The following is a 25,278-nucleotide window of genomic DNA, read 5'->3' as shown; positions in this document are numbered from 1 at the left end:
TACGATGCTTATCCCAGAAAACGTACAACACAAATGTGTTACGAAATTTAAGAGAATTGCTAAACAATGTGTGTGTGGTTATGATTACTTAAATGATACCTAATAATATAATCTTAGTGATACTACAGACCTGGAATGTAGCGGATACCCTCAGGCTCTTTAATTATAATTATTTATTTTATTGTACGACATCTGAACTACACAAGAAACTATAATTGTACCTATTCCTGTTCAGACAGACGAAATATACACCTTTAAGAAGATATCAATCTTTCTTTTGTTTAGAAGAAACACTTTATAATGTTATATTTTGCAATCAGGTCTCTGTATCGAAAAGTTTTACTTACACACCGGCAATTTTTGAAAGCCTATTTCAAGTGCCCCACACCACGGCGTAGATAAAAATGTGTAAATGGGGGAATGATCGAAAATAAATATGAATTAATATCTTGCTACACATCGTGGGACATAGTAAAAAAACAAAGACGAGTATTAAAGAAAGGAAATATAATCAACATTATTTTTTTTGTCAAATCATAAATGTTGCAATAAATTATTATTGTTTTTTTTTTTTTTTTATGGAATAGGAGGACAAACGAGCGTACGGGTCACCTGGTGTTAAGTGATCACCGCCGCCCACATTCTCTTGCAACACCAGAGGAATCACAAGAGCGTTGCCGGCCTTTAAGGAAGGTGTACGCGCTTTTTTTGAAGGTACCCATGTCGTATTGTCCCGGAAACACCGCACAAGGAAGCTCATTCCATAGCTTTGTAGTACGAGGGAGAAAGCTCCTTGAAAACCGCACTGTTGAGGACCGCCACACATCCAGATGGTGGGGATGAAATCCTAACTTGTGGCGTGTCGTGCGAAGGTGGAATTCGGCGGCAGGAATCAGGTTAAACAGCTCTTCGGAACACTCCCCGTGATAAATGCGGTAGAAGACACACAATGATGCGACGTCGCTACGCAACGCCAAGAGATCCAGCCGTACACAGAGCACTGAGTCCCCGACAATTCGAGCTGCTCTACGTTGCACGCGGTCAAATGGATCGAGCAGATACTGGGGTGCGCCAGACCAGAGTTGACAGCAATACTCCATGTGTGGCCGGACCTGCGCTTTGTAGAGCGCTAGAATGTGGGCCGGCTTGAAGTATTGCCGTGCTCTATTGATGAAGCCCAGCTTCTTTGAAGCCAATTTGGCTTTGCCCTCCAGATGGCCATGGAATTGGCAACGACCTTCTCGAGAGAGGACTCGATAGAAGACACAAGTTTCTCCCGGCACTGGTCGACGGTCTCCCGAGAGAGACCTGCATGGCCCGTGTATACGGCATCACCAGTGCATGGAACATAGCGGCACTAGGCCGCTACTTCACGCCGGTATTCTGTGCGAGTGTGGTAATTAACCCGGACGAGTCTGGCCCGATTGTGCTGACGTCATAAGACGGCAGCGTGACTCTCCCACTTCTTAAAAGCCCTAAGTCACCTCTTACGACACCCATGGGCCTGTGACTCCCCTATTCTTTTTACGCCCCGGGGAAAGTACAGGGCAAGTTAAGTATCATTCGCCTTCGCGTCCTGTTTCAGTGAAAATTTAATTTATTCGTAAATAATGTCTTTTTCATAAAATAATAGTATATTGTATCTGCCACTATAATCAACCAAACCCGTTGAAAGAATATCCATTTTGCCATTTAAATAAAAAACAATAGCTTCAATGTTAATTGCTATAAATATGGCAAAGCCTTCTTTAAAAAATAGATTTCTTTTACGAGTAATAAACCTATATTTTCTATTTGACATACACGATACAATAATTAGTACTACGAACGTACTATTAACCCAGCTATAATAATATACCATCTCTTATAAAAGAACATCAAGAAGTTATTTTTATATGAGCAGTGCGTTATACGCGGCAGGGGTGGGGCCTACGGGACGGCAGTCGTAGCTCGTAGCTCGTGGCGACCGCTACGCCGACGTACGCCAGTGTATAAGTGACGTGTTGTGTAGTGAAACGAAATACAATTGTGTGTGTGTTTTGTGAATTTGTGTGTGAAAGGTAATTTTAATTTATTGTATTCTTATATTAAGTATAATATTAAATCGATTTAAAATATTTTTTCATGGTTATAGAAAGGAATCTTTGTTGGTATGAGATAGGGGAAGATTGAATCATTTACAAAAAAGGAATGTATGTCGACTGCCGCTAAAATTCAAGGACAACATTGTTTCATAATAATCACCATTTATATAAGTATATAAATATATTGTAACATTATATTGTTCTACGCCAAGGCTCACACAAAGTATTCTTCCAATTAAATCTGGAGGCATTCATGATTTACCACAAAGATTATGATAAAGCGACTGGTTTTTTGCCAAATAACTGAACTTATTAAGTTCCTAAAACCAAACAATTTTCAATTAAAAGTAAAAGTTGATAAGACCACGTAATACTTACTGTTTCACTCAAATAATTGTGTATAGTTTAGTCCACATGAGAATCATTTGCAGTCTTTTCTATTGAGATATTTTTTTTATAAATATAACTTAAAGAATGGGTGATAGTTTTTGACTTTTAATAAATCATATCATATTCTTATTTGAAAAAACTTTTGAATTTGAATTATTTTGTTTGGTCTCATACTTTTCTTGTCAATAATTTTTACAATTGATAAGATATTTGGATCGTTGTATGTAACGTTGTAAGCTTGTATGAACCAAATTTCAGTTAAGTTAAATTTTCCAAGTGAAATTTTTTTCATGCACTTTGGCAGATTTGGGATGGGGAAAAACACTGATCTCGCGTAATGGTCACATCAAAGAGAATAAACTATATGATGTGACGTAGAATGGACTTGACGAATAATCTTTTGAATTATTAATTTACCAATTGCCACTCTATGCTAATTACTTATATTTCTTTGTCTTCACGGATTTAACATTTGAAAGGAATTTAAAAATAAAATTGAAATTATTTGTTTCTTATTTAGTGACTATAATAATATTTATTTTTGAACTTGATCATAATAATGTGAGAATTGTTGTTATAAATTAATGAAAAATGGTTGAAGACACGTTTAAAATCTAATTGTTTAATTTTAAGATGATAATTATAATTGACTGTATCTAAGACAGCGCTATTAGAAAAGAATAATTTAAATTCTATATAAATAATCATATAAAATATAAACATTTTACATAAATTTGTTATTAAATTAATCCGTTGATCACTTAACGTCTAGATAGACTGTGACAGCTGTGGAAAAAATTAAGTTTGACTGTTAACCTCTATTTTGAGCAATATACGCACACTAACACAAAGTGACACACAAATTACTAGTGTAAGATATAGCTTGCCACGCACAGTAAAGTAATAAACCTGGCCTGTATTCATCGGTTGTCTAGCAGCAAGAGGCTCTATCCGACGCATAAATTATCTGAGTAAAACAGACTGTCTAAAATATTACTTAAAAATTGTTAAACAATGTATATAAAGTGATTTATAAAGAGGTTTTCACTTCTTACATGTAGTCCTACGACTATGTTTTTTCTATAAGTGGTCTGACTTCTTATTGGAAGAAAATGTGTTAGCGTAATATAAAACTTTACTACAGCAAGAAACAGGTCGTTCATTTTGGGCTATTTACAATATTTACGTGTTACAAGTATTGAGATATGAATGAAACCTAATGAAACTAATTTGTTTATGACAGTCACTTACATGCTTATTACAATTCAACCACGTAAATTTTGTTTATGTAAATTTTATTGGAGTTTTCTGGGGTATTTCCGCCGCCCACATTCTCTTGCAATACCAGAGGAACCACAGAAGCGTTGCCGGCCTTGGATTTGAAAGTAAACAATAATACCAACTGGTATTCAAAATTCAAAATAACACAACTGTGTTATTTTGAATGAATTCAGCCATTTTGTACATTAGCTAGGGCGACAAAAATTATATAAATCGTTTTTTAATACATATATATGAGGGGAAAATGCATTTATTATGTAAGAAAATCACAGATCAAACTCTTCATCCAGCTGATGAGAATAATTTGTTCATAACGAAGCCAATATGATGTGTATTAACGGAATTAAAAATTATCTAAGGCCTTAAAGTACTAATAATATGAAGGAATGATAAGCAACGGTATATGCATTTTGTAATAATCTGTTAAGTTGTATGAGGGTATCATTGGATACAGGGTAAGTAAGTGCGGATAATTTAAAAAAATACAGCGCTGCGCTACTTTGGCGATATTAAATAAACACACGAATATAAAAAATATTCAAAAATAAAAGACATCATTCACCAAAATAAATTAATATAATTTTGGAACATCCTGTAGTAGCCGCGCGCTAGCGTAGACACTGACACATACTTCGTGCCGTCTTATACAACTACGTAAGGGTGATTAAAATTTGTTTCCTTAATAATATAACCCACTCCTATAGTAGGCCAGTGGTTAGTAACCCTGCCTACTAAGCTAGAGGTCCCGGGTTCCCGGTACGTGCAATCATTTATATGATGAATACGAATGTTTGTTTCCGAGTCATGGATGTTTATTTGTATTTATGTATGTTAAAGTAAGTATATTGTATTAAATATATAATTGCCTTGTACCCATAGTACAGGCTATGCCTAGTATGGAGTAAGATAATTTGTGTTAGAGTGTGTCAATAGTAATAATAATAATATTAATATTAATCTTTATACATATAAGAGATTTCCACCGGTAATTGACTCATCACGAAATCTCAGAAGCTACAAAACCTACAAACTTGGAATTTGGAAGGTAGGTTCTTTATAGGACGTAGGTGTCAGCTAAGAAACGGAATTGAGCAACTTCTCCCCGGGGGGTGAAAGGGGCGGTCGAAGGTTGTATGAAAGTCCTATGTTTTTGAAGTTAGAGACGTAAAAATCGTAATTTAGGTTACTCGCTATAAATAAAGAAAAATCTGTTCCTATACGTTATTTTGTAAAATCTTCGCTAGATAGGATATGAAATTTTGTATGGGAAAGTTTTTATTATTGTTAAAATAAAGTTTGGTTGGTCTTTTTACGGAGTAGGTATCCTATAGAGTTTCTTCACACTCTTGAGCCACCAGGAATACCACCTCACATCCTTTGCCTCAAAGTTGGCGCTCCTAGGATTCTCTTGATACCATTGGATTACCAATTTGAATTGAAACGCCTGCAAATTCCGGTTAAACTATGCTCTGCGATAGCGATTAATAAAGCACACGGCCAAATTTTGTAACTAGCTGGTATAGATCTTAGAAATGATTGTTTCTTGCATGGCCAGTTGTATATGGCGTGCCAGTTGTTGCGTGGTCAGAGTCAGTTCACCAGATTTTTCTTCAGCCAGAAAGAAAAACAAGAAATGTTGTTTGCAGTGAAGTTTTAAAAAAATAGGGCTGTAAACTTTTTTCCATACCATCGGATTACCAATTGCAATTTCAACATCAATTTCTGGTTAAGAAATTATTCTACTCGATAATCTTATTATAATAATAAAGCTAGAATCAAACTTTGAAAACAGCCGATGTATATCTCATAAATTGTTCACGACCAGTTGTACCTAGGTAGAGGCATAGAGCAATATGTAAATTGAAATTTTGTTTACGGGGTTGTTTAGATAAATAGAACTGTCAGCTCTTTATTCCAAAATATAAATGTAAATTGCGACCTCTTCAGGTATGAACTATGAAGTGCGGTTTTTATTAGCGATAGGACTTTTGTCCATAAGTTTAATGCCCCTTCCAGCAGGAAAAAAATCTCATAGAAAATCAGAAATTATGCGCGGACGAAGTCGCGGGCAACTGCTAGTAAATATATAATTTGTTTGTTTGAAAATTTAATGTCGTTATCATAGCACCACGCTGTATACATCATGCGAGTCGCCATCTTACTCTGTCCCTAGCTTCAGTCAGCGGTTTGTGTCTATCGATAGGCATTACGCTGGTTGAGTGTGGCGTGACACAAATAAAAAATATAAGTTTGAAATATCCCGACTTCCCTGATGAACTTTATATTTTATAGAGGATAAACAAGCGTACGTTTTACTAAAAAAATGCCTTTGTCGTAAATCCTACTATTCCACAGATAAATATCTAAGCGATCAGACAGCCTGGGACTAGATTATGATTATTTTATAACAACAATATATTTAAAAGAGCACAAAAACATGCCGGGAGAGTTTCTTACGCCCTTTCTTCTCTCTCAGAGCGCCATTTGTTTCCGAAGCCGTGTTTGAAATGACATCAAAACAATTCCAAGGGAATCAATTTTGAGAAAATAAGTGCCCTTCCTTTTTAATGTCATGTCATCACCGCTGCTTAGAATCTTCTGCAACAATAGAGATATCACAGGGCGTTGACAGTTTTAAAGGAAGGTTAAGTTTTATTACGTTAAGTTTGTTACTTAGCAACTTTACTTTTATTTGTATATGTCAGCATGAAGGGTAATAGAAAAGCAATGTATTTTCAATCAACTTATATTCTCAGCTTGCTTCAAGCTTGTCGGTTTGTCGAGATATCTTCGTATAAACTTCATGTAACTGCACAAATCCCACAGGGGCTTGAAGGAGTTTTTATTTTTGTCCACATTTGCGTATTTTATATTCAAGTGCTAGATTTATTCAGATATATTCAGTATAAAATTCAATATATATTTAGTTTCTTTATATAAAACATTAACATAATTTGGACTAATGCCTTTCGGCTAGGAATTAATGTCTGTTACAGGACGCCGTTTTTCCTCCATTAAAATTCTTAAGATAGTTCAACGACCCATATAGCCCAGTGGTTAGTGACCTTACCTACTGAGCTAGAAGCCCCGGGGTCAAATCCCGGTAGGTGCAAAAGTTTATATGATGAACGGATGTTTGTTTCCGGGTCATGGATGCTAAATGATATTTTTGTAAATTTAATTATGAAATATATCGTTGTTTTGCACCCATAGTATAGGTTAATAGGTAAGTTTTCGTCCTTACTCCGTGGTACAGGCTATGTCTAGTTTGGGGCAAGATAATTTGTGTAAAAGTGTGTCTATAATTTTATTATTTTTAGTGTAGATACAGGAAGTGTTGTTACAGTGCAAATTCGAAAAATTACATACTTACTTACTCTTTGGTGCGTTGTTGATGCAATAGGTCGAACGGTTACCTTCATCACGTTGTCCCCGGGTCTTTCCCCGTTCACCATATAACAATGTGTCACCGTGATGTTAATGCGAAACACATTAATGCTTACACATTACTGCTTCACGGCAGAAAAAGGCGCCGTTGTGGTACTCATAATGTAGCCGGATTCCTGTGCAAAGGAGCCTCCCACTGGTATGATGATGAATTAGGTCGACATTTTTCCTTTATAATCTCTTCTTTTCAATTGAAATATTTAGGCAGGCTAAATATTTCAATTGATATTGATAAAATTTATAAAACAATATGTCTGAAAGATAAAGGATGAACATAAGCTTCATCTTATAACGAAATATTCAAGAGATTGTCAGAGAGCGGGATTAACCAAATACCACGCGACGTTTTCACGAGAGAATATTCTTGTATGTAGGTATTGTGATGTTAACTATATCCTTTTGACTACTCATATTAATATTGATAAACAATAACAAAGTAATATTTAGTGCTAATATAATTTATACCGATATCATAAAATTATTAGGTTATATTCTTACATAGTTTATACATCGAGATAGACTGTGACAGCTTTAGGCATATAAAAAATGGGCAAACTGTTAGCCTCTATTTTTAACAAACGCACGCACACTAAAACAAAGCTCTTGACGAATCGCGAGTATAAGACGTAGCGGTCATTCACACTAAAATAATAAACCTGCCCTGTTGTCATGCGTTGCCTAACAGCAAGAGGTTGTATCTAGACGTATAAATTATCTAAGATTATATGATTATAAGTTTCAGGTCAGGTATGTATAAGAATATTCTATGCTACTATTAAAATCATCAGATGTTTGCAATACTGCAACAATAACATGCACGTTAAAAATATTTTATTCAATAAAATTATCTGAATACAGAATATATTATGTAATATGTTATAAAAATTTATTGAATTAGGCGTTACTTTGCGGAAATCCATAACTAACAATGAACAAACAAATTTAGTCCCATCACCTTTGTTACGTGTCTCTTCCGGGGGTAATACGTCACAACAGCCGACCAATCACAGTACGTCATTTCATGGGACGAGGGTATAAATAGCGGCTTCCGGTTCATTTGATTCAGTCTCGGGCCAGATTTTGGCGAGACAACATATAAGCTCTAAACATAACTAATTATTTGTAATAGTGATCTATTATTAACACTTAGATTTTAGAGAATCAACTAATCAAAAACCAACATTAAAAATAGTTCTAAAGGAATAAATTTTGAGAAAGTAAATGAATTTTATGCCCTTTTTATATAATGTATAGTAAAACAAAATTAACTTTAAGCAAAGTTACGGAAAGTTCCGTAGCTCTTACCAACTAAGACAACCGTCCGCATACAACATGATCCGTAAATATTGGTATGTTTGTTGAATTTGTTATGTTATTAAAATGATAATACTTCTGGGATTCATTACACAAATAAAACTGAAAACAGAATTTAATAACGATGTGGGACTCGAACTCGTCGCGAGTTCGTTCTGTGCGAGCACTCTTACCAACTAAGCCAACCGTTCGAGTGACGTATCGTTGATAAAATCTTGTATACTTTGTTCAACTCTCAGGTTTTTCTAAACACTTCATCTACAGGATCTACTTTGCAGTTGATAACCTGCTCAACCAACAATATTTGCATATAAGGAAATTGACTTGAGATGTCGCTCTTGTAAATCTAAACAATTTTTTATGTTTTTAAAGTAATAACCCTCACTTCTGGGATTTATAAAATAAATAAAACTGAAAATAAAATTTTATGAATGTTTGTTAAACTCTAAGGTTGTGGCTCTATCTACAGGATATTTTTACATTTGATAACCTGCTTAACCCCAATAATTGCATATTAGGAAATTCAGATGTCGTAATTTCAAATCTAAATAAAACATTAAAATAAAATACTTTTATAGAACTAAAACACGTGTAATTTTAACTGTTTTTAAATTATATTTTTGCGTAAAAGTTACATTTTTATTTTAGTTAACCCGAAGACCTTTCCAGATCTCGTTTTCAGGGGGACTGCGAGATCACGAGAAAATGTACGTAGAACTTTTACGCAAAAATCTAATGTAAAAAAAAAATACAATTACACGCGTTTTAATCTTTTAAAAGGGTTTTATTTAAATGTGTAACACTCGCGTTAATCAAAGAAAGTACTTTCAAATCTAAATTTGTTATTTATAAGTGTTTTGTTATTTTTATTTTAGTTCAAAATAACAAACTGTTTATAATAAACACATTTCATTCATAGAGCATTTATTGCGTATTTTCCTCGCGTCTTCATCATCATTTATACGTATAGTTTTGGAACGAAACATTTCTGTTCACGTTTTCATTGCGTTCCGTTTCATATCTTCCATTGTATTACGTAAGTAGGTATTACAATATATATACCGGCAAATCTTCCAGGCTAATGTATCACTGTCAGTACCGCCCTACCCTGAACAACCTTCATCATAATAGTTCCTTAATCCGACAAAAAAGAAATTATTTGCTATACGGAATACGCGGTATGATAAAATAAATCTGTTATTGTGTAGCTATGTTTTATTTTTAGCCAATATATCAGGTTTGGAGAAATATCTCACTAGACAATATTCTGTTACAGATAGGCATATAAAGAAAGAAAGAAAGAATAAATGTTTATTGAAGTCATTATACATAGTAATGGGCAGGGCGTATCAATTACCCTCAGCTGCTCCTGCTTTTCTCGTCCTTTATTTTTATTAAGAAATTCAGTTTGGTGAAGATTATAGGTATTATACGAATCATATAAAAACAAGTTGTAACTAACATGCGTGGCAATCCTATATCAAGTGTAAATGTATAGAATTAAACATTCGTAAAATAATTACATATTTATTCATACATTTTTTGGCAACAAGTCTTAGGCGTCTCAAGAACATCCTTTCAAAGTTTCATCAACGCATCAATGGAGTGCCAACGCATACGAAATAAACATACAAATACTGATACGGAAAAAAGATTTAAATTAATAAAGAACACATTTTACACTCCTGAACCTGACTCCTAAATTAATTTTGTGTAAATATGTAGTTCCCCCTTCAAAAAGGTTAACTTCATGTTTTAATATTTAAGTTCGAAATAGAATTTAATGCGGTACAAGAAGTGGGCTTATTTTTTTTATAGAAGATGAGTTGATGAGGTGACGGGTCACTTGATGTTAAGTGATCACCGCCGCCTAAATTCTCTTGCAACACGAGAGGAATCACAGGAGCGTTGCCGGAATTTTAAAAATCATTATAATTAAATTTATTAATTCAAATGGTACCAAATTTAGCTGTCGGAGTTTATGTTGTATTGTATATAAAATTTAAACGAGAGATTTACCTACGCTACTCTTAAAAATTTTTATCAAAAATGGTCACATTATATCCGTGATGTCTATTAAGTTTCAATTAAACGTACATCTAATAATATATAGAAGGAATCTTGAGATGTTTAGTAGATTTATGCTTTTCTTAAACTCGATATTTAGAAATATAATAAAAACAAAGTTTGTACTCTATTCATTATTACTCTAGTAGCCTAGCAATGAACAAAACAAAATACATTTTGCGAGATAAAAGAGTCTTTCAAATAAGCTTCTAAGAATCAGTTCGTGTTGGTAAAACCAAGCTGGGCGTATCTTAGTCAGCTACTCGGGGCTTTTATAAATACTTTAGAAAATATTTCTTAGTATTTAGGTGATCGACAATTTCTATTTAAGTATTAAAGTAATTTTCTCAGTAACACTAATATATTAGGTAATTTAATTGCTTCTAGATATAACCCATAATGAAGTTACATTCGAGAAATAAATAGTACAGTGTACCTTTATCGAATACTGGTTCAACCACCATGAAGATTAAAAGTTTGTAATCGAAAGCAAGTGAGAAGGCCTGGTAGTTAGTCTGGACTTAGCGTAGGCGTTCTATCGTATATAGCACAAGATACAACTCTCCAGACTTCCATAATAATTTTATACCTAGAATTGGTTTTGTTTTTGGTTAGATTGACCCTAGATAGACTATGACGCCAAATACCAAGGTGTCTGAAGACGATAGTTTTCATTCAGTGTGTGTTGCCAGTGATGACTTACGGTACGCAGACGTGGTCGCTAACTATGGGCCTTATGAGAAAGCTCATGGTCGCTGGAGAGGGCTATGCTCGGGGTTTCCCTGCGAGATCGAATCAGAAATGAGGAGAACATATAATTCAACTGACAGATGGCCGTTGGGACAGTAAAGTCCTCGAATGGCTACCACGTACCGATGACGAAGATGGACAAACGATCTGGTCAAGATCGCTGGAATAGGTTGGATGAGGGCAGCGCAGGACCCATCGTCATTCCGATCTTCGGGGGAGGTCTTTGTCCAGCAGTGGACGTCTTCCGGCCGATGATGAGACAATGAGAGCTATGAGGACGACGAAAAAATGGCGGCAGACCATTAACTGCTTTTTTCAGCAAACGCACGCATACTAAAGTAATAAACGTGACCTGGTGTCATGCGTTGCCTAACAGCATTAGGTTCTATACAGACGTATAAATTATCTAAGACGATTATAAACACCGGGAACAAATTAAAGAAATATAATATTAAAGCTTCGTTGCCAAGAAGGCTTACTACTTAAATCATTACAGACTGTGACAGTTGTGAAAACGTCAAAAACAATTGAGTTCTCTAACCTCTATTTTGGGCAATGCACGCACACTAAAACAAAGTGTCATAAAAGTTGCGAGTGTTATACGTAGTTTTTTACAGTATTAAAACCTGGCCTTTTTTATCGGTTGTCTAACAGCAAGAGACTCTATCTAGATGTATAAATTATCTAAGGTTAATACACAAATATAATTTGAAAAACAAAATTTTATGAACGATGCGGTACTCGACCTCTGGCATTATCTAAGGCTTATTATAGTAATAGTTGATTACCTATATATAGGATAATGATGCATGGTTCTTGTTTGGTTCTGCGAAGGCACATTAAAGTTTTATATTATTATGTTAAGTAGGCTAAGTTGTTATATGATAAGATAGGCTGAGAGTTTTTTATCAGTTCTTCTCACCATGTCAAAGTCACTTTACGACCTGATGTCATCATCATGTCATGACGTTCACCAAATGCTGTTGCAATAATATATTATGTTATTTTCACTCCCTGTGGTAAATAAATTTATTTCTCTTTCTCTATTTATTCTACTACTCCGAAAAAACACTGCGCATACAGTTCTACTGTCATTTAAAACTATTGTTTTTTAAAACGCGCTTTGGTTGAAAAGATAATAGTTGAACTTTTAAAATGAATATCGATTCCTTATTGACGATAGATGTAAAATTAAATAAATAACAAAAATCGTATTTTGAAAATTGAAAAATGGAATAATTTTATCAAATTCATGTATTGTCATCGGTCCTTGATAAATCTACGAAGTTTGAACGAAATCTGGCAGTTAAAAGTGGGTCAAAATGGCGCCCAAATGAGTCGGTTAGAAACAAACATACATACAAGTGAAGCAAATAAAAAGCGTATAAAAATATAATAAGAACATTTGCAAAAACCAACGAACACAGTCCAAAAGTAAGTTGAAAAATATCTGTATTAAAACAAACAGCTGTTCCATTAGGAAAAATCAAAGTTTTCTGCGGGAAATGAAAAAGCACTCCACTTTATACGGGAACTATCCTAACTATAGTTAAAATTGGATTATTATTTGAGTGGCCACTTTAATTTTTTTCAAGTACTGCTCTAATTCACGTTTCGGTATAAAATCCGATATGATTATTATTTATTTGCAAATCTCAATTTATCGAGAATAATTTTGACTAGTGTGGCGAATGCAGAGTATGCTATCTCGTTAAATTATTATTAGTATATTCGTCATACGGGAAAACTAACAAATGGGAGCCCTAAAAGCTGTCCATCTGTCCGTCTGTTAGCGAGCTGTATTTCATAAGCCAAAAGAGTAAGACGGGCTGATATTTGGTAGAGTATGTATTTTCATTGCCTTTATTTTAAAAATAATAACAAAACAGGATAGCAAATACCATAATATTGACCCTGCTAAATTGCTAAACGAAACAAAAATAATTAAACAACTAGTACAAACATATTCATCATTTTATTCTCATAAAATCCTGAATGGAGAAGTGTACGTTAATAAACATACGAGAGGTTTTATTTATTGAAGGATCAACATGGACATAACTAGAAAAGTAAGGCACATACCAGGGGAAGCTTTTGTACGAGCATGAACTGATACTAATAATAACGATGTCAAAGAGCAAAATAAATATAGGAAGAAATATAAGTATTATTAAGATAAATAAATATAATGATAGTAAATAAAAGCGTTCTGGTGTTGCGCAGGATGCCGGCTAGATTACGGGTACCACAACGGTGCCTTTTTCTGTCGTGAAGCAGTAGTGTGTGAGCATTACTGTGTTTCGGTCTGATGGGTGCCGTAGCTAGTGAAATTATTGGGCAAATGAGACTTAACATCTTATGTCTAAAGGTGATGAGCGCAGTAGTAGTGCCGCTCAGAATTTTTGCGTTTTTCAAGAATTTTTAGGGTCACTGCATTGTAATGAGCACGGCGTATCAATTACCATCAGCTGAAGACCTGCTCGTGTCTTCCCTTATTTTCTTAAAAAAGAAAAACAGGGCTATAGCTTGGTTAGATTTATTTAAAAAAAATCTTGCTGGTGGAATTTAGTAAAATCCGTTAGCTGATCCTATGCTCGGCGAAAGGAATAATCCTACCAAATTTCAAGTCTCTACGCCATGTGGTTCCAGAGATATCATAATGAGCCAATACATAGGTGGAAATCTCTTATATATATGACGGTGCACGGCCGGTCACATGGTCAGGATCCTGGTTATTGTCAATTAATTTGTGGGCTTTTACACGACAGCAGGTAAAACACAGTTTCAGTCATAAAAGGAGGTACTCTTCACAAATAACGACTTACACAGCGATTACAATTACGTAATAAGAATGTGGCGTTCTCGGTATGCGCCTGAAACACAACCGCCCCGCTCAACAGCCCTTCGCTGACAGACCACTCGGCGATCACCCGGCGGCGCCCCATCCCGACCAAACTCGCACCGCATGCCGATTACACCCGAACCAATACGAATATCGAAATATACATATTCGTATTCACTCGTGGCTCTACGTTCTTGACTACGACATATATACAAAAACGCACATGGTTTGTATCAATCTAATAAAATCTGAGATGAAAAGACTCACAAGACTAAATAAAATATTCCACACTGGAATAACACAGGATATCCCGTTAGTTTAGCATTACAAAAGATACCGCATATCATAGCTATTTTGTCATCAATTATCCTATCAGATACTATGCAAAAACTGCACTGACCAAATCCTCATTATAAGTACTACATATTTAAATTAAATTACCAAGTTAGAATTTTAATATATCCAAAAGGCCAAGCATTCCACAACCCGTCAAAATGTATTGCATTAAGTATAATTTAAGGGTCAACAAACACGCGACTTATAAGCATAATTAAGTAAAAAATATCACGATTTAAATGTCGTTAATCTAAACGTGTATAGCGGTTTTACTTAGATCGCGTGACTTTTGGGATTACCAGGGTCGGATTTAAATTGGGGCCCCAAGATAAAAAAGTATTTTAATCCTAATAATAATAATATGAATTAAAGTGACAAAGTTGTTTTGATAAAAGTTTTCAAATCATCAAAGTAATTGAAATGATTTGTATAACGATGAACTTGCAAATGTTGATTTAAAAGAGTGGCAATGAGTTTCATGCCACTTTTTCTCATTAGCTTTACGAAGTGGCGGTAAATTTAAAAAGAAATGACAGTTGTAATTTTTTGACATTCATAAGTGTCATTTCCGTGACCTACATGATTAAAGGGATTCATTTGATTTTATTGAATAAAGAGATATTGTGTTGTAAGCAAAGGTACGGTAAGATAATATTACCTACGTAACAAAATTTACCCTATCTTCGTATCCACAGGTTTTGTACAAAGGTAAAGGTATTTAATATGTCTGCATGGACAGAGTTTTTTTTATTTATACAGGGTGGCGCAATAGAACGTGCATATTGCATCATCTTTTTTCGCGGGGTAGAAAGTGCGCGGGCGGGGGGAGTCTGCATCGTTGGGTAGGCGGGCTCATGGAGTTTTAGTCACTATGAGTCACTTCGACGGGAAGCTTCGCGCATTTTGCGTGCACACATTTTATGAGAACTCTCGTCCATACATCGTTACTAGGCGTTTATATTGTTCTGAATATGGACTACGGCAAATTAGTGAAGCTCCCAGTGCTAATTTAATTAAAATATGGGTACAGCATTTTGAAGAGACTGGTTCAACGTTTAAACCACAAGCAAAAGGTCGTCCAAGAACATCTAGGACCGACGACAATATTGAGAGAGTTATGCAGTCTGTACGAGGAGATCCACAAATGTCTACTCGCAAGAGATCGTCTGTCTTACACTTATCGAGACGAAGTTTGCAACGAATTTTAAACTTGGATCTTAAACTGCATCCTTACAAGTTGCAGTTAACACAAGAATTGAAAGAGTCTGACTTCGGAGCAAGGCTCGCATTTGCTAATGAAATGCTTAATCGATTTTCCAATTTTGACAATATCCTTTTCTCAGATGAGGCCCACTTCCATATCAATGGGTTCGTAAACCGTCAAAATTGTCGTTACTGGAACAGTGAGAATCCCAAACTCAAGCACCAGAAACCACTGCATAGTCCTAAAGTGACAGTATGGGCAGCAATCTCTGGTAGAGGAATAATTGGACCGTTTTTCTTTGAAAATGCGCGGGGGCAAAACGTCACTGTTAATACCGAACGCTATGTTGCAATGTTGGAAGGTTTTTTGGCTCCAGACCTTGAAAATTCAAGAATAGTGAATTCTAGGACTTGGTTTCAACAAGACGGAGCTACCTGTCACACATCAAATGACTCCATGGCGGTTGTGAAACAGATGTTCCCTGGCAGACTGATTTCGAAAAGAGGTGATATCCCATGGCCCCCACGTAGTCCAGACGTGACGCCTCCTGACTTTTTTTTGTGGGGATACCTCAAGAACAAAGTCTACAGCAATAATCCGAAAAACATCGATCAGCTCAAGGAGAATATCCGTGGTGAAATGGCAGCAATTACACCAGCATTACTGAAGAAAGTTTTCAATAACTTCCGTTTGCGATTAGAGGAGTGTCGACGTAGAGAGGGTCATCATTTAGACGATGTTATTTTTAAAAAATAAACTTCAGTTATTTCTTAATAATACCTCAGTTTTATTTTAACTATACCTTTTGTATTTATTTTTTAATCAATATTTTAAATAAGCACGTTCTATTGCGCCACCCTGTATCTCAATTAAACAATTTGAATGTTGCCAAATACTGAACTTAAACTATCACGATAAGGAAAAGCAGGTGATCAAAAAACAAATGTACGTAAGAGCATTTTCTCCAAAGATAAGGAAACTTCATGATTTTTTTTTTATTACACATAAATTTTCGACAATTTTTAATGAATCAACTAATATTGATAAAGTAGCTACTAGTTTAAATTTGGATTCCTTTTTCTGTGCTGTTTCTTAATGTCATTATATTATAATATCATCAAATAAAGGCGTAGAATATTTAATTTTTTTAACTTACTAACTCGTACAGTCTACTTAATTTTGAATTTAAGTAGCAGTTTTCTGTTAAAAATTTGGATATCCCAGTAAGATCTTATGTTCTTACACACACTAATAAAATTACCATTATTTTAAGATTACAATAATACTTGTCATTAAAGATTTTTGGACTGTGGGGCCCAGAGGCGTGGAGAATTCAAAATACTCTCTCGCGCCTCAATAAGGCTACTAAAAACACAAGCGTTGGCAGCTATTTCGGTCAACGGATCAGCCTAGCTATCCAACGCGGAAATGCTGCCAGTATTCTTGGTACACTTTCGCGTGATGATAGTTTTAACTTTATGTAGTGATAGTATTGTAAATATAGTTAAAATATTTGTTTTCTTTGAATAATTTGTTTTTTATTCAATTAAATTTTACATTATATTTAACAGAAATAAATATTATTTTATCTCCCTCCATAAATTAACAATTCTATAATTATAATGGATAAAAATTTATGCGTTTAGATTTTTGATCATAAGATTTAATTTTGTCCGAGCGACTTCCGAGCGGTCGGTAAACAAATGTAAATAAAATTAAAAGATCCGCGTCGCAAGCAGGGCCCCAGTTTGCTAAAGTACTTCCATCACTAACTGATGTTTCGTGACTCTCCCCCGTTACGTGAAACATTTGACCAAAGCGGCGTTTTCTTTACAAGTGTTAAGTGGGGGCAATTATTGTTGAAGGCACCTTATGAATCTCTATGTTTTTGTTTTATTTAAACGAGCATTTCATTTTATTGTATCATAAAATTGCAGCTTTCGTTTCATTAACTTTTACAAATGTAGAATATTTTTACCTTAAGTAAATATTTTTAGAACCACATGCTTTTTTGAACGTGGTTGATAACACTTAAGTAATTGCAAACAATTTCAACTGAATACATCATGACTTGTAGCTCGCGGTTTTTTTGTACAAATCTTTTGACACTAAAACTTAAAACATGTTTTAAGGTATAAAGAACCTGTTCCTGTTATATTCAAACATATTATAACAGGAACCATAAAGATAATTTATTTAAACTATCTATTATTGTAAAGAGGAAAAATTTTGTGTTTTTATATGTTTGTAATGTTATCACACATAATTACTGGACCAATTTTGTAAAATTCTTTCACCATTATAAAGGTGCATCTTCACTGACTGACATAGGCTATATAATATTTAAAACGAAAAAGGGATCCCTAGTATATTATATCATTATTTAACTAAATTATTAAATAATAGAAGGCATAAATTGTTCTGGATATATCGGTCTATAAGGGAACATAATATAGGGACATAATGTCCTCTTCTTTTATAAAAGTCGGTGTTTTATACAGTATATACCAACCCTAATAATGTAATGCATTTTTACTGAGGGTTGTTCAAAGGAGTTCTACGCGTCGTATGGATTCTGTTTATCATACAATGTAAATAACTTTAATATAAATGATGGTAGCTGAATTATGACACAAATAGCTTAATTGACCACTTATCGTCAAGATGTCGATTATGCGTGACGGTGTGCGCGCGTCGTAATAATTTACTCTGATATTAATTTGTCTCTAACGCGCCAAAAGAAGTATAACTTGAATAGTGTTACAACTTTGTGACATCATAATACAACGCCAAGAGAAAACCACGTTCCCACTCTTCTAGGTCTGTATAAACATCTTAAAGATGTGACATTTGTGTACAAATGTACAATAGTGAATGGAGACGTGTTTCATCTAAGATTACGTCGAGTAGTCCCTCCCGTATGTAATACAAGATAGCTTGTGTTTATTGTTCTGCAGGTACGGCTCGCTTCACTGTGATGTTGCTACGTCATTATTTTATACGTCACATTTATAATTAATTATATGCTGTTAGTTGTTATATTAACATACAAGTGTTGATAGGATTATAATTATATCTGTTGTAATCAACTTTTTTTACCGATTTCAAAGCAGGTGAATAAACCCAATTGGTTTATATTTTTTTATGTATATTACCTAACATCTTTTATTATGTTATAACGGATAGAAAATCTGTTTGTATCTACCATTTAGTTATACTTTATGGGTATATTCGCACAAGCAGCAGGCAAGCGATAAAATCAATCAAATATCTTCATTCTATAATCTAAAATCAATCAAATATCTTCATTCTATAATCTTAAATCAATAAATATCTTCATTCTATAATCTTAAATCAATTAAATATATTCATTCTATAATCTAAAATCAATCAAATATCTTCATTCTATAATATAAAATCAATCAAATATCTTCATTCTATAATCTAAAATAAATCTAATATCTTCATTCTATAATCTTAAATCAATTAAATATCTTCATTCTATAATCTGAAATCAATCAAATATCTTCATTCTATAATATAAAATCAATCAAATATCTTCATTCTATAATCTAAAATAAATCTAATATCTTCATTCTATAATCTTAAATCAATTAAATATCTTCATTCTATAATCTGAAATCAATCAAATATCTTCATTCTATAATATAAAATCAATCAAATATCTTCATTCTATAATCTAAAATAAATCTAATATCTTCATTCTATAATCTTAAATCAATTAAATATCTTCATTCTATAATCTGAAATCAATCAAATATCTTCATTCTATAATATAAAATCAATCAAATATCTTCATTCTATAATCTAAAATAAATCTAATATCTTCATTCTATAATCTTAAATCAATTAAATATCTTCATTCTATAATCTTAAATCAATTAAATATCTTCATTCTATAATCTGAAATCAATCAAATATCTTCATTCTATAATATAAAATCAATCAAATATCTTCATTCTATAATCTAAAATAAATCTAATATCTTCATTCTATAATCTTAAATCAATTAAATATCTTCATTCTATAATCTGAAATCAATCAAATATCTTCATTCTATAATCTAAAATAAATCTAATATCTTCATTCTATAATCAAAATAAATCTAATATCTTCATTCTGTAATCTAATATCAATCAAATATCTTCATTATGTATTCAACAAGCTTCTTTAGGTTTGTTATTAAATCTTCAAATCTAAGTGTCAATTGGACAGGTTGTTTTTTTTTTTGGTTTTGGACATGTTAAAATATCTTTGAACTTTCATTGTATTATAAGATCTGATGATTATCCAAATATTATGAGTTTTTTTTCGAGATGTTCACGTCTCGTTTAAGAATTCGGCGAGTCAATATCTCCTGAAGATGCCTTATGTAAATGCGGAATTAACAATCAAGATAAATTCATAATAGTTGGATCATTATGGATTTTTTCAAATAACCTTTACTTTAATAAATTAAAAAAGAGATCTGATAATCATTTTTTTTGGATATATTAATCATTATTTATACTACCTTATAAAACATCTTATAATAATTGTTCTAAATAGTTTTTTTTACATAATAAAGTATTTCAGCCACAAGTCATTCAACTGTACGTTCTCTGGACTTGTAGTGTTACCCTTCTTAGTTTATAATCACCACTAGGAGACTTTTAGTACCAATTCTATTTCTTATAAAAATATCATGGAAACCATTTCATTTATTTTATATGTTTATATCACGGATTAGTAAAAAAATAAGGACTCCGTGTCACCTTACATAACAGTGTAGCACCAAAACAAGCCAATTAACGTGTAACATAGCCCGACGCACACACTTACACTACTACAGGCCAATAGGCGGCCGTTATGAGACTTGTCATCGTCTGTAACAGATCAGTTTGCGTCTCAATAAAATATTTTAAAAATGCCGTCGTGCGTTGTGAAAAAGTGTAAAAAGTATTTGTGGCCATATATGATTATTTAAGGGAGAAAAAATTGTGTAACTAGTATTCTCCGTAACCGCACACACACTAGCATAACGGTGCTTCACTTGCTTATATCACGGCGCGAAGTCCTTCTTTTTTTACTTGTCTGTGGGTTATATATCCTAATTTGTTGTCAAGGTGTAAAGTATAATAAAATAATGAAGCAATATAATACGTTTTATAAAATCAAAGAAAAATGGGCCCAGAAAATCCCCAAAGCTTTTGAATATCTGACACTAAAACACATGTGAAATGATGTTGATCCACGTTTAACTTAGAACAGCATATAAATTACAAATGTTATTTAGCAGCGAGTGTATTTCTACGTCAAATAGATTTACAGTAACTGCTCAACGATAAACTGTCATTCGTAGGGTTTTGCAACGAAGCAGTTTAAATTGAATTATCAAATTTAAATCAACGTACTTTTAAATGTTTAATTGTTGCTTTCTAAAACTATGAAAATAATAAGCAGTTAAGTGCTTGTCTATGTCATCACTGTTGAAATATAAAACAATGGCCTTAAATTAAACCATTTATTAAGGAATAACGATCAGATATATTTTATTATTTAACATTGTAGATGATAAATACCTGCTCCAGGACGCTTTAGGCACAATTTCAGCAGATTAATGGTAAAAATGCATCACGTAAAAAACAGAATCCAAATTAGATAGACTACGTGTCAGTGTAGAAAAATCTATTGATCCTTTTAATATAAACTAGACTTACCCGTGACTTTGTCCGCGTGGAATAGTTCCTTTGGGCAGTATTTTTTTTACTTTTAAAAATACTTTTCAAATGATACACATACAAACTGCTATGGTTAAGTATAAACTGCTTATTTCAATAACTTGTATAAACTAGGTTTTTTAGTTTAACGTGTTTCTAAAATTAAAATAGCTTAGCTACCTACGCAACCTTTATTAATACATTTGCAAATATATTTGATAGCTCAACTGCCTCATGCCTCGACACTTATCTGGAAGAGCAAAATAGGAGAATAAATAGACCATGGTTGGGTACCCATTGACTATAGTAACGTGACTACTATTTCGGACTTTAACAGATGAACTTCCATACCCTATTAAAACCTTCAAGCCTTTTTTCTGGATAAAAGGTAGCCTTAGTCCTTTCCTAAGCTCTAGTTTATCTCTATACTAAATTTCATCTAAATCGGTTTCATGGTTTAGGCGTAACAACGTCGTCGGACAGCAGTAACTCCAATACAGAAAAATCGGATTCTCATTTTTGAATTTTCATTCTTTTATTTTTTGCCAAATTAATAATTGTATTTGGATTCCTTTTCAACTGTATTTATACTATAATATAAATAAATAATTTATAAAATGACGCTGTGTATTTATACTACCTCCATCCAGTGCAACCCTGCAGTTTTCTTGGCGTCATCGTTACTGTGGTCTGCCTCTGAGTTCTTTACGCCGAAAACCCTCCATTTCAGAAATATTTTGTTATCTAAGCCAGGATTGTCTTGCGATCTCTCATCGTTACGCACATATTTATTTTTTAACTATCCCTTTGTAATATTTTAACAGGACCTTTGATTTGAAGCCAACACCATTAACTCCTATTTACTTCCGCCTGATGCTGACGCCATATAATTGAGATAAACACTCGCGTAACACGCACTGAAAGCAGTTTAATTTGATGAAACAATGGCCTATTCAACCTACTATAGTTATCTTACGTGAAGACAAATGTACAGGGCGTTAATTAAAGTTTCTGATGTTACTAAAGACGATTTAGGACTTAATAGCCGTGAAACTTTGTAACATTGTTACGTGCAATTAAGGGTGTTGCTGTTAATATGTAATTAACTCATTAATTGTAAATGCTATTTCACTTGTCTTTGTAGCGTGTGAAAATCGTAATTGCAAGAATTATAAAAATTGTATTTAGGTGATAGATGAAGCATACTGTCATGATGGTAACGATAAAAGATTCCCATGATGGTGATGTTCTACTTTTTTCGGCGAGTTAGGGAAAAGTTAGCAGAGTCAATACTTACGGTGCGCGCGTACACTGACACCCAACCTGATTTCATTTGTCAACTAGAACATTTATATCATACATACTTCAGCTACCATAAGTCATTTACAAGTGACTGACTACCAGTACTGGTTCAGTGAGTTAACTACTGAACCATAACATGAGCTTATTTTCGTCGAGTTGTCTTCTCACCCCCTAGTGGAGAATGAAGGAGGGTGTTAGGGCTGAGCCCTATACCCTGGCTCTTTTTCTTCCAAAACGTTTGAAAAGTCTGTCGCAATGGCTTCTTCACTATCGCTTAGGACACAGTGTTGCTTTTACTAAACATGAATCGCTTTGTTTTATGGAAAAGGAGGACAAATTATTGAATCTTAGTTCATAATAGCTCTGGAGTGTTAACTAACAGCAAGCTATAACAAACAAATAAGACATAAGAGTATGTGTAACAGGATAAAGTAGTGTCAAAAGTTTCAAATGCTATATTTTCACCATAAAACTAGTTTAAAAACACCTTATTTGCGTGTTTTCTGCTTATTATTTGCCTTAAATTTGAAAGCTTATTGCATAATTTAAAAGTCTTAACATAGGACAGCATAAAAGACGACAATATAGAACAGTGGATTATAAAAGTATTAGAATCACGACAATTTATAAATGACTCTCTTTAACATTTTACCTCTGGGTTAGATCTTAGTATGATCTCTCATTAGTTGAGACAACTATTGTTATCACGGCCTGAACAGCTACAGAAATTATTTACAGCCACCAGTTACTATTTATTTTATAGTGAATAAAAATGAGAAGTGCTTTTTAATAAAACCGCTCCCCTCAAAGTATTGTTACCTCGAGACAATAACGGTTCACTTGCTAAGTTGAACGATATTAAAATATGAGATTTATTGCTTAATTTCTGGGCGTTTCAAACGAACAGTTCAACATTTAGTTAATCGTAAATTATAGTCGCTAAACTGTTAACTTTAATAGAGCAATTACACATGATATACATAAAACTGATTGCTAATGATTTTAATTTGTTATTAAAGTAATATTGATATAAAACATTCACAGGATAAGTCATACCTATTGAATTCTATAAATAAATACTTTGAATAATTTATATTACGGAAAGTGTGGTGGAATAGGTTTTTTTTTTTTTTTTTATGATAATAAGGGACGAGACGAGCAAGACGTTCAGCTGATGGTAATTGATACGCCATACCCATTACAATGCAGTGCCGCTCAGGATTATCAAAAACCCAAAAATTCTGAGCGGCACTACAATTGCGCTCGTCACCTTGAGACATAAGATGTTAAGCCTCATTTGCCCAGTAATTTCACTAGCTACGGCGCCCTTCAGACCGAAACACAGTAATGCTTACACATTACTGCTTCACGGCAGAAATAGGCGTCGTTGTGTTACCCATAATCTAGCCGGCTTCCTGTGCAAAGGAGCCTCCCAGTGGTAGAACCGTTGACGGTTGTTGGGGTAGTTAGTTACTCATGCATTTTCAGTTTTAGAATTCTAATGTACGTTTATTCAGTCGTTTAATTTATAATGTCAGCAGCACTCTTGTGATTCCTCTCGTGTTACAAAAGAGGCTGCAGTGATCTCCTACCATCAGGTGGTCGTTTGTCTCGTCTTCCATAATGCAATAACTCCGTATAGCCTAGGCATCTATAATGTTAAAAGCGGTGAAAATTTATTATATATTTTTACAACCTCCAATAAAATGCTCGAAAGGTAATACTCTCATTTATTAACAGAGTATGTGGATTTATTAATTTACAAGGTAAATTTCAGAGACCGCTAAATAATGGTATCAAGACCTAAAAATGTCAAGAAAATAGGAGAATACGACAATTATTATCAAAAAATGATTTAGAGTACGAACTACGAAGTTCGATTCGAACGATTCCCGCCACGATACGCAATTAACTGCATTTTTTGTTAAAGTCCGATTATGTCTTAAATTTGAATTTGGAATTAACACTTCATAAATGTGTGAGTCATATGCTCAAATGATTAAAACCATGTAATTTAAAAATTTTGTATTGTATTTTCTGAAGGGACGAAAACAATTTAAACCGCCTTTTTTAAATGAGTTTAATATTATAATATTGAAACACTTATTAGACATCTTTTCTTGCCTCAAACTAGGCAAAGCCTGTGCTGACATTTACATCTTTAAATAAACTAGATAGGCTGGGACTAGATTGTGATTATTTTATAGCGATAGAAATGACTGTACAATATTGTATATTTTATTGAAAAGAGCACAAAAAAAGAATGCTGGGAGAGTTTCTTGCGCCGCTTCTTCTCTCTCAGAGCGTCATTTGTTTCCGAAGCGGTGGTAGTATCTAGTAGTTATTAGAAATGACATCAAAAAGTATTCTCAAGGAATCAATTTTGAGAAAATAAATGCCTTTTATGCCTTTTAAACATAAATACAAATATACAACCATGACTCGGAAACAAACAATCACATTCATCATTTTAAAAAATGTTTACGTCTACCGGGATTTGAACCCGGGACCTCTAGCTCAGTACGCAGGGTCAGTAATCAC

The 25,278-nt window shown here is 33.6% G+C and overlaps 1 protein-coding gene across 1 annotated transcript in view; it reads left to right on the top strand.

Moving 5' to 3' along the window:
* The first annotated feature begins 1,953 nt into the window (after window positions 1-1,953).
* LOC126965899 (hemicentin-1) overlaps window positions 1,954-25,278 on the top strand; it is a 561,675-nt gene continuing 538,350 nt past the window's right edge. Inside the window, exon 1 of the mRNA XM_050809669.1 lies at window positions 1,954-2,060. The gene's annotated coding sequence lies outside the window, so the exon portion shown is untranslated. The remainder of the gene's footprint in view (window positions 2,061-25,278) is intronic.

The sequence above is a fragment of the Leptidea sinapis genome, chromosome 9, assembly GCF_905404315.1.
Source record: "Leptidea sinapis chromosome 9, ilLepSina1.1, whole genome shotgun sequence".
Taxonomy (NCBI): domain Eukaryota; kingdom Metazoa; phylum Arthropoda; class Insecta; order Lepidoptera; family Pieridae; genus Leptidea; species Leptidea sinapis.
Note: the sequence above shows the minus strand (reverse complement) of the source record. Positions and strands in the feature narration are given on the sequence as shown.